The 9,947-nt window shown below is 44.2% G+C and overlaps 1 long non-coding RNA gene across 1 annotated transcript; it reads right to left on the bottom strand.

The window, feature by feature from the left end:
* Positions 1-3,039: 3,039 nt before the first annotated feature.
* LOC142070512 (uncharacterized) lies at positions 3,040-9,926 on the bottom strand. The gene is made up of 2 exons (XR_012666367.1): positions 9,712-9,926; positions 3,040-3,217 (listed from the first exon to the last, which is right to left on the bottom strand). It is a non-coding gene; the product is annotated as an uncharacterized LOC142070512 (long non-coding RNA).
* Positions 9,927-9,947: the final 21 nt, after the last annotated feature.

The raw sequence follows: 9,947 nt of genomic DNA on the forward strand, positions 1-9,947 counted from the left end.
AAGTAAATAAAGAACTGTTATGTACTCCTCCTCCTAACACAAGAACTAGGGGTCACCAAATGAAATTAATAGGCAGCAGGTTTAAAACGAACAAAAGGAAGTATTTTTTCCACACAAGGCACAGTCAACCATAGAACTCCATGCCAGAGGATGTTGTGAAGGCCAAGACTATAACAGGGTTCAAAAAAGAACTAGACAAGTTCATGGAGGATAGGTCCACTAATGGTTATTAGCCAGTATGGGCAGGGATGGCGTCCCTAGCCTCTGTTTGCCAGAAGCTAGGAATGAGCGACAGGGGATGGATCACTTGATGATTACCTCATCTGTTCATTCCCTCCAGAGCACCTGGCATTGGGCACTGTCGGAAGACCAAATACTGAGCTAGATGGACCTTTGGTCTGACACAGTATGGCCATTCTTATGTCTCCTCAGCAGCTGTTGCACATGCTCCAAATGGAGGATCTGTGCAAAAGGGGACTCAGTCAAACAAGGGGAAAACAAAGGAGTGTGTCCAAAGAGAGAAAACCAGTTAACAGCTTCTAGTGACAAAGCAATCCACAGAAGTTTGTCTGGACCATGGGTAAGACCCAATCAGGAAGGTAGAGGCCTGCCCCTTTTCCTACCCTCACTCCATGCTGAGAGAGAATAACTGAACACTAGGAAGAGGACTAATGAATGCTCATGTGACTGACTGAGCCGGTGGGACCGATCAGGACCTCCTGCTGGGGGGAAAGTGGGCTGCAACCCTACCCCAAACCAAAAAGAGATCAGGGAGGTAGGAAGTGGCCCAGGGGAGGCTGGTCAGCTGTACGAGAAATTCCACACCAGGACCCAGAGGAGAGGGAGGGCCCACATCTCCTTACCGCCTCACTCTGTCCAGAACTCTAATGCACTGGAGAATTGATGGGCCACAGCCTGTGCATTGGGCCTGTTGATTGCTGAGTCAAACCTGTTACAGGATGGAAAGTCTGTTGAGCCACAGCCTGTCCACTAGGCCTGCTGATCTCTGAGTCAAACCTGCTACATCAATTGTTGTGAATTCTTAAAACCAAACTGAAAAAGCATTTAGTACTGGAGATAGACTGTGTATAGCTCGCCTCAGAAAAGGCTCCTCTGCCCCATCATTTAACACTGTGGATCTCTTTCATGTAACTGACAGCTATACCAACTTCCAATGGCTGGAAGCTGAAGTTAGACAAATTCAAATGAGGTGCGGGGGCAGGGGAAGGAAAGACTACTTTTTAACAGAGAGCATAAATTACCAACTGGAACACTTTCCAAAATGAAGTGGTAAATTTATTATAACTTGGGAGTCTTTAAAGTGAGATAAGTCTTTTAAAAAGATATACTGAAATTCAGCTACAAGTTATTGGGCTCAATAGTATCACTTATGTAGTAGGAAAGAGTAATTCCCTCCACTGCAGGAATGACTGGATGAGATTTTCTGGTATGTGTTATGAAGGAGGTTAAACTAGATGAGCATAATGGTTCCTTCTGACCCTAAAGCCCATGAACATTGATAACATAAAGCCCATGAACATTGATGACACTATTGATGCTCTTCCTCACTAGGAGCAGCATTAAAATCTCTCATGTAATTAAAAGGCTCACATCTATTAAACCCTAGGTCCACTTAGTCTTACACAGGAAAAATCTATGGCTCAAGAGTTTCCATCCAGTTTCACTTACAGGTTCCTTGTCCTGTGTCACTTTTGTCATCAGCAGGAGAGAGATCACTTGATCATTACTTGTTAGGTTCACTCCCTCTGGGGCACCTGGCATTGGCCACTGTTGGTAGACAGGATACTGGGCTAGATGGACCTTTGGTCTGACCCAGTATGGCCATTCTTATGTTTTTATGTTCTTATCTGTTCCAGCAGATGCAAGATACAAGCCCTGAGCGTGGAGATTCCTTAGGCTAAACCACAGGTTTAAGTTAAGCCATCACCCTTATGTGCTGAACCATAAACCACTCCTTCAGTTGCACTTGACTTAAACGGTTCTCCACCCTTCACCATGCATTCACCCAAAACAGCTTCCAGATTCCCTAACCCATTCCTCCCATGGTGCTCATTTTGTAAGCTATTCCTGTCCCCAAATGATCACTCTGCACCCTTATCCTCCATCTGCTCACACTAAAAATGTCCTCTTCTGTCTCCACCCTAAACTTTCTCTCCTGGTGCTCACTTAACCACTCCTCTCCAGACACTTCCTTGAAGCATGCCCCAAGAGACTGACATAAACCACTCTTCACATTTTATTTCTCACTTATCTGCTCCTCCCACCATGCTTACTTACAGAGTAGCAGCCATCTTAAACCACTCATCCCATACAGAAAGACAAACTAGTCTTCCCTGGCTACTTGCATTAAGTGTCCTCTGGTTCCCAGTGCTCACAGCAAGTGGTCTCTCTCCCACCCCCACATGCAAACCCTCAAACCCAACCTTAACCAGCTCCTCCGTACATGCTCACCTTTAAATACTCCCTATGCTTCTGCTTTATAGTGGATTTTTTCAGCCTACTTAATACTTCAGGTATTAATCACTGGAAAATTGTATTAATTTAAAGAGTGCAACCAATCACATAATAGATTTGTACAAGATACACTAATGTAATTTATTAAAATTAGAGCAAGACAAAGGCATTTCTTAGATAATACCCCATCCCACTTCCCCAAGCAAAGAGAGAACAGTGGGAATTTTTCAGGAAGCAGATGCGGCATGGGAAGGAACAGGGACCCTCCAATGAGAAAGTCCGTTCACTATTCAAGCACCTCAGTCACAGCAGTACATGGGGAGAGAGGCAGTCTCTCTGATATCCAGGACTCATGTACTATAGAGCTGTATAAATCAGACACCTTGAATTGCACACAAATATCAGCAGTGCAGAAGTTGAATAAGTTTGTTCTTGGAACTAAACACCAGCTACACTATGGGCCAACTATAATTTCAAATGGTCTTCAACTGTAGTCTCCTATGAAGTTAAATCGGTAATGCATTTTGAAAGTCAGTCTACAGAGCAATAGAGAGAGACACCATATCTTAACAAAACAATTTATTTTGACTGAGCAAAATGCACAAGGTACTCAAATGACAGTGAATTTTCTTGACTACAGGAATCCGCAGATCCATTGCATAGACAAGCAACCAATGGGAGCAGACTGCTTCTTCCATAGCATGTAACTACTTTTTGCCAGACTTCTTGATGCCACCACCAGCTGCCAAAAGAAAGAAAACCACAATACAGACATCTGAAGCCTATACAGAGGTTTAGTCCCACATGCCAAATTTCTTCTACAACAACTTCCTTTATTACCACGTCGACTCAATCCCCTATCTAAGAACCTTCACCTCAACCACCACACTGTTTGTATTACAGTCCACCTGACTTTGAGTTAATGTTTTATGCATAATTTATTTTACTACTTTCTCAAGTTAATGTTTTATGCATAATTTATTTTACTACTTTCTCAACTTCCTCATCAACACATGCTTTATTTTGTATTACAAGCTTTGCACTAAGACCGAATTCCTGTTACATCAGTTACGCACCTATTTTAGTCAGCAGGACTATGCATCCAGACACCTCTTGCATCCATTCAAGAAAATCCTCTACTTTGTCCTCTTATTACATAAGATGTACAGCACACAAAACAGTGCTACCACCACTGAAAATCTGTTCATTCACCTCTCTGGTCCTGGTAACCACTGTGGGCTCACATGGGTGTAACAGCAAAATTTGGCCCACTAAGTCAGAAAATATACTTGAAAGGCTTTGCCTACAGCTTTTTCAATAACAAGTTTTTTTCCTCTCCTCCTCCCACACCACGTCTGGGGAAGAAAGCCATACAGATTAACAAAAGATCAGAAAAAATGAGTCCCCATCAATGGCTCCACTCCCTTGTCAGGGACCCTAATTAGTCGTGAAAAACCTTTTGGCAGAAGGGCAAATGCTCACGTGGGTACAACATGAGTGTCTCCTCATCCACGTGGGCACCAATGATACTGCCAAGAATGACCTTGAGCGGATCACCGCAGACTACAGGGCTCTGGGAAGAAGGATAAAGGTGTTTGAGGCGCAAGTGGTGTTCTTGTCCATCCTCCCCATGGAAGGAAAAGGTCTGGGTAGAGACTATCGAATCGTGGAAGCCAGCGAATGGCTACACAGGTGGTGTCAGAGAGAAGGCTTTGGATTCTTTGACCATGGGATGGTGTTCCAAGAAGGAGGAGTGCTAGGCAGAGATGGGCTCCACCTAACGAAGAGAGGGAAGAGCATCTTCACAAGCAGCTGGCTAACCTAGTGAGGAGGGCTTTAAACTAGGTTCACCGGGGGAAGGAGACCAAAGCCCTGAGGTAAGTGGGGACATGGGATACTAGGAGGAAGCACAAGCAGGAGAGTGCGAGAGGGGAGGACTCCTGCCTCATACTAAGAAAGCAGGACAAACAGCAAGTTATCTCAAGTGCCTATACACAAATACAAGAAGCCTGGGAAACAAGCACGGAGAACTGGAAGTCCTGGCACAGTCAAGGAATTATGATGTGATTGGAATAACAGAGACTTGGTGAGGTAACTCACATGACTGGAGTACTGTCATGGATGGATATAAACTGTTCAGGAAGGACAGGCAGGGCAGAAAAGGTGGGGGATTTGCACTGTATATAAGAGAGCAGAATGACTGCTCAGAGCTCCAGTATGAAACTGCAGAAAAACCTGAGAGTCTCTGGATTAAGTTTAGAAGTGTGAGCAACAAGGGTGATGTCGTGGTAGGAGTCTGCTATAGACCACTGGACTGGAGGGATGAGGTGGACGAGGCTTTCTTCCAGCAACTAACGGCAGTTACTAGATCACAGGCCCTGGTTCTCATGGGCGACTTTAATCATCCTGATATCTGCTGGGAGAGCACTACAGCAGTGCACAGACAATCCAGGAAGTTTTTGGAAAGTGTAGGGGACAATTTCCTGGTGCAAGTGCTGGAGGAACCAACTAGGGGGAGAGCTCTTCTTGACCTGCTGCTCACAAACCGTGAAGAATTAGTAGGGGAAGCAAAAGTGGATGGGAACCTGGGAGGCAGTGACCATGAGACGGTCGAGTTCAGGATCCTGACACAAGGAAGAAAGGAGAGCAGCAGAATACGGACCCTGGACTTCAGAAAAGCAGACTTTGACTCCCTCAGGGAACTGATAGGCAGGATCCCCTGGGAGAATAACATGAGGGGGAAAGGAGTCCAGGAGAGCTGGCTGTATTTTAAAGAACCCTTATTGAGGTTACAGGGACAAACCATCCCGATGTGTCGAAAGAATAGTAAATATGGCGGGCGACCAACTTGGCTTAACAGTGAAATCAGACTTAACAGACTAGGGACAGAATGGCTAGGCAGCAGTTCTGCGGAAAAGGACCTAGGGGTGACAGTGGACGAGAAGCTGGATATGAGTCAGCAGTGTGCCCTTGTTGCCAAGAAGGCCAATGGCATTTTGGGATGTATAAGTAGGGGCATAGCAAGCAAATCGCGGGACGTAATCGTCCCCCTCTATTCGACATTGGTGAGGCCTCATCTGGAGTACTGTGTCCAGTTTTGGGCCCCACACTACAAAAAGGATGTGGATAAATTGGAGAGAGTCCAGCGAAGGGCAACAAAAATGATTAGGGGTCTGGAACACATGACTTATGAGGAGAGGCTGAGGGAACTGGGATTGTTTAGTCTGCAGAAGAGAAGAATGAGGGGGGATTTGATAGCTGCTTTCAACTACCTGAGAGGTGGTTCCAGAGAGGATGGTTCTAGACTATTCTCAGTGGTAGAAGACGACAGGACAAGGAGTAATGGTCTCAAGCTGCAGTGGGGGAGGTTTAGGTTGGATATTAGGAAAAACTTTTTCACTACGAGAGTGGTGAAGCACTGGAATGCGTTACCTAGGGAGGTGGTAGAATCTCCTTCCTTAGAAGTTTTTAAGGTCAGGCTTGATAAAGCCCTGACTGGGATGATTTAATTGGGGATTGGTCCTGCTTTGAGCAGGGGGTTGGACTAGATAACCTCCTGAGGTCCCTTCCAACCCTGATATTCTATGAAATCCTTGCTGATCTTAAACACAAAAAAGGAGCTTACAAGAAGTGGAAGACTGGACAAATGAGCAGGGAAGAGTATAAAAATATTGCTCGGGCATGCAGAAGTGAAATCAGGAAGGCCAAATCACACCTGGAATTGCAGCTAGCAAGAGATGTTAGAAGTAACAAGAAGGGTTTCTTCAGGTATGTTAGCAACAAGAAAGTCAAGGAAAGTGTGGGCCCCTTACTGAATGAGGGAGGCAACCTAGTGACAGAGGATGTGGGAAAAGCTAATGTACTCAATGCTTTTTTGCCTCTGTCTTCACGAACAAGGTCAGCTCCCAGACTGCTGCACTGGGCAGCACAGCATGGGGAGGAGGTGACCAGTCCACCGTGAAGAAAGAAGTGGTTCGGGACTATTTAGAAAAGCTGGACGAGCACAAGTCCATGGGGCCGGATGCACTGATTCTGAGAGTGCTAAAGGAGTTGGCGGCTGTGATTGCAGAGCCATTGGCCATTATCTTTGAAAACTCATGGTGATCGGGGGAGGTTCCGGACGACTGGAAAAAGGCTAATGTAGTGCCAATCTTTAAAAAAGGGAAGGAGGAGGATCCTGGGAACTACAGGTCAGTCAGCCTCACCTCAGTCCCTGGAAAAATCATGGAGCAGGTCCTCAAGGAATCAATTCTGAAGCACTTAGAGGAGAGGAAAGTGATCAGGAACAGTCAGCATGGATTCACCAAGGGCAAGTCATGCCTAACTAATCTAATTGCCTTCTATGACGAGATACCTGCCTCTGTGGATGCGGGGAAAGCGGTGGATGTGTTGTTCCTTGACTTTAGGAAAGCTTTTGACATGGTCTCCCACAGTATTCTTGCCAGCAAGTTAAAGAAGTATGGGCTGGATGAATGGACAATAAGGTGGATAGAAAGTTGGCTAGATTGTCGGGCTCAATGGGTAGCGATCAATGGCTCCATGTCTAGTTGGGAGCCGGTATCAAGTGCAGTGCCCCAGGGGTCGGTTTTTGGGCCGGTTTTGTTCAATATCTTCATTAATGATCTGGAGGATGGTGTGGATTGCACCTTCAGCAAGTTTGCAGATGACACTAAACTGGGAGGAGAGGCAGATATGCTGGAGGGTGGGGATAGGATACAGAGGGACCTAGACAAATTAGAGGATTGGGCCAAAAGAAATCTGACGAGGTTCAACAAGGACAGGTGCAGAGTACTGCACTTAGGATGGAAGAATCCCATGCACCGCTACGGTCTAGGGACTGAATGGCTAGGCAGCAGTTCTGCAGAAAAGGACCTAGGGGTTACAATGGACGAGAAGCTGGATATGAGTCAGCAGTGTGCCGTTGTTGCCAAGAACCCCAATGGCATTTTGGGATGTATAAGCAGGGGCATTGCCAGCAGATCGAGGAACGTGATCGTTCCCCTCTGTTCGACATTGGTGAGGCCTTGTCTGGAGTACTGTGTCCAGTTTTGGGCCCCACACTACAAGAAGAATGTGGAAAAATTGGAAAACGTCCAGCAGAGGGCAACAAAAATGATTAGAGGACTAGAACACATGACTTATGCGGAGAGGCTGAGGGTACTGGGATTGTTTAGTCTGCAGAAGAGAAGAATGAGGGGGGATTTGATAGCTGCTTTCAACTATCTGAAAGGGGGTTCCAAAGAGAATGGATCTAGACTGTTCTCAGTGGTAGCAGATGACAAAACAAAGAGTAATGATCTCAAGTTGCAGTGGGGGAGGTTTAGGTTGGATATTAGGAAAAACTTTTTCACTAGGAGGGTGGTGAAACACTGGAATGCGTTACCTAGGGAGGTGGTGGAATCTCCTTCCATAGAAGTTTTTAAGGTCAAAGCCCTGGCTGGGATGATTTAGTTGGGGATTGGTCCTGCTTTGAGCAGGGGTTTGGACTAGATGACCTTCTGGGGTCCCTTCCAACCCTTATATTCTATGATTCTATGACCTCCTGAGGTCCCTTCCAAACCTGATATTCTATGATTCTATGAAGGTCTATTTGAGGCTGTAAGAATACAGACAACAGCAACCTTCCAATAGCAACTAGAGGCCCCAATCAGAATCAAGGCCTTGCTGTACTAAGAACTGGGGGGCAGGGGTGGGTGTGCACATGGATCAGCATTCATATCACACTTCCTGTTAGTACCTGGCTGGGACAAAGGAAGCTAATGATCCAAGCAGCACACCAAATTCGGTGATGAATCCTAGTGATGTACCACCTGAGGCATGTTGTGCATATGCTAAGACTAAGCAATGTGGAAACAAGAGACATTTTAAGATCTTCAGGGCAGGGACTATGTAGAACAGACAGACAACAGAAGGTAGGGAGAAGAGATGGTGAATTTAAAAAAAAAAAAGATTTTTTAAAAGGTCAACAAAATCATTTTTTGTATTTAAATACAGTTTTTAAAAATAAACATTTAAAAATAAATTTGTAATTATGATAGATTACAGTATGTTTAGGCCTTAACATAGGCTATTAGAATCATGTACATTACATAAAAAATATAAGCAGTACGTTTGCTACCCAAGTATTAAAGAAAGTCAAACCAATGAACTATTGGAAGTCAATGGTTAAATACACAGAACCAGAGTTGGCTGAAGTGCTAAATTAGCTTTTCACAGGAGTAACCACTTTCTGCAGATACAAGGAGAATAATTTTATCTCAATTTATTCATTTAGTTTAGTTCAGTTCAACAACTAGTTAATTCAAAGTTAAGAAACTGATTGGGAGTTGAAAAAAACAGGAAAGTTTGTTTCACTCTTCCAACCTGTGAGTAATAACATGGTGTGAGAGGATGAGAACTGGTCGTTCCAAAATCTTGAAGGACATGGTGATCAGAAACAATCAGTTAAATTCACTAACTATAGCGAAACTATTATATTAAACAGTTTTAAATGCAAAATATGTTTGATCAACTTTTTCTTATGTATCCTGCATATTTAAGATAGAATTTTATTTTTCTAATAAAAAGTGTTGGCGAGATGAAATAGTAATGGGATTGTCAGTGGGTACAGTTATTAGAATGGACTAGTTTGGGTCAATCAAGAAATCTTAATTGAATCATTCTGGTCTTCATTTGTCGCTCCTAATTTCTTGTGTGTGTTTAATAACTTGAGTAATTTGCAGTTAAAACCAGCTCACTTTGGAATTTAAAATAACTAAGGCTGTCAAGTGCAGGTGTTAACTGCAATTAATTAACTGAAAGCAAAATTAATGCATTAATTTTTTTAACATGTTAATTGCATACCTAGGACAGGGCGGGAGACATCGGCGGCAGGGGGGCTGAAGCAACCCCAACCCTCAGCTTCCTGGGTGATGGGGGGACTGGAGCCCTGTGCCACAAACCCCACCGGGGGGGGGGGGGGCGAGGGGGGGGAAGAGAGAGAGAGAGAGAAGAGGCTGAAGCCTCGAGTCCCCAGGCCTGACCCTATATTTGTATATTTGAAAATATAGAAACCGGCAAAAACTATTTAAATAAATGGTATTCTTATATTGTTTAACAGTGCGATTAATCACTTGACAGCCCTAAAAATAACCTAAAGTATAGTCCTTGCTATGGCAGTGTAGCAAAAAACATTAAAAATAATTTCTTAACTTTTGCTATCCTTAAGGCAAGCCACTTATTGAGTGGGCCACTTACTAAGGGGGCCTTTCCCAGAAGCTTTTGTCTTCATCTCCGCAAGTTTCTTCTGCTCTTCCTTCTGTTTTTGCTTGAACGCTAAATCTTCCTGAAGAAAAGTCAACATTTGTTAGCATCTTCCCTCTGACCACTCAGTGGACAAGGGTTTTGTGAAAAACAGTAAACTGGAGGTAAGCAACTGGAAATCATAAAATTACAGAAAACAAGAAAACCCACAAAACTATAAATCTCTTCTA

The sequence above is a fragment of the Caretta caretta genome, unplaced genomic scaffold, assembly GCF_965140235.1.
Source record: "Caretta caretta isolate rCarCar2 unplaced genomic scaffold, rCarCar1.hap1 Scaffold_34, whole genome shotgun sequence".
Taxonomy (NCBI): Eukaryota; Metazoa; Chordata; order Testudines; family Cheloniidae; genus Caretta; species Caretta caretta.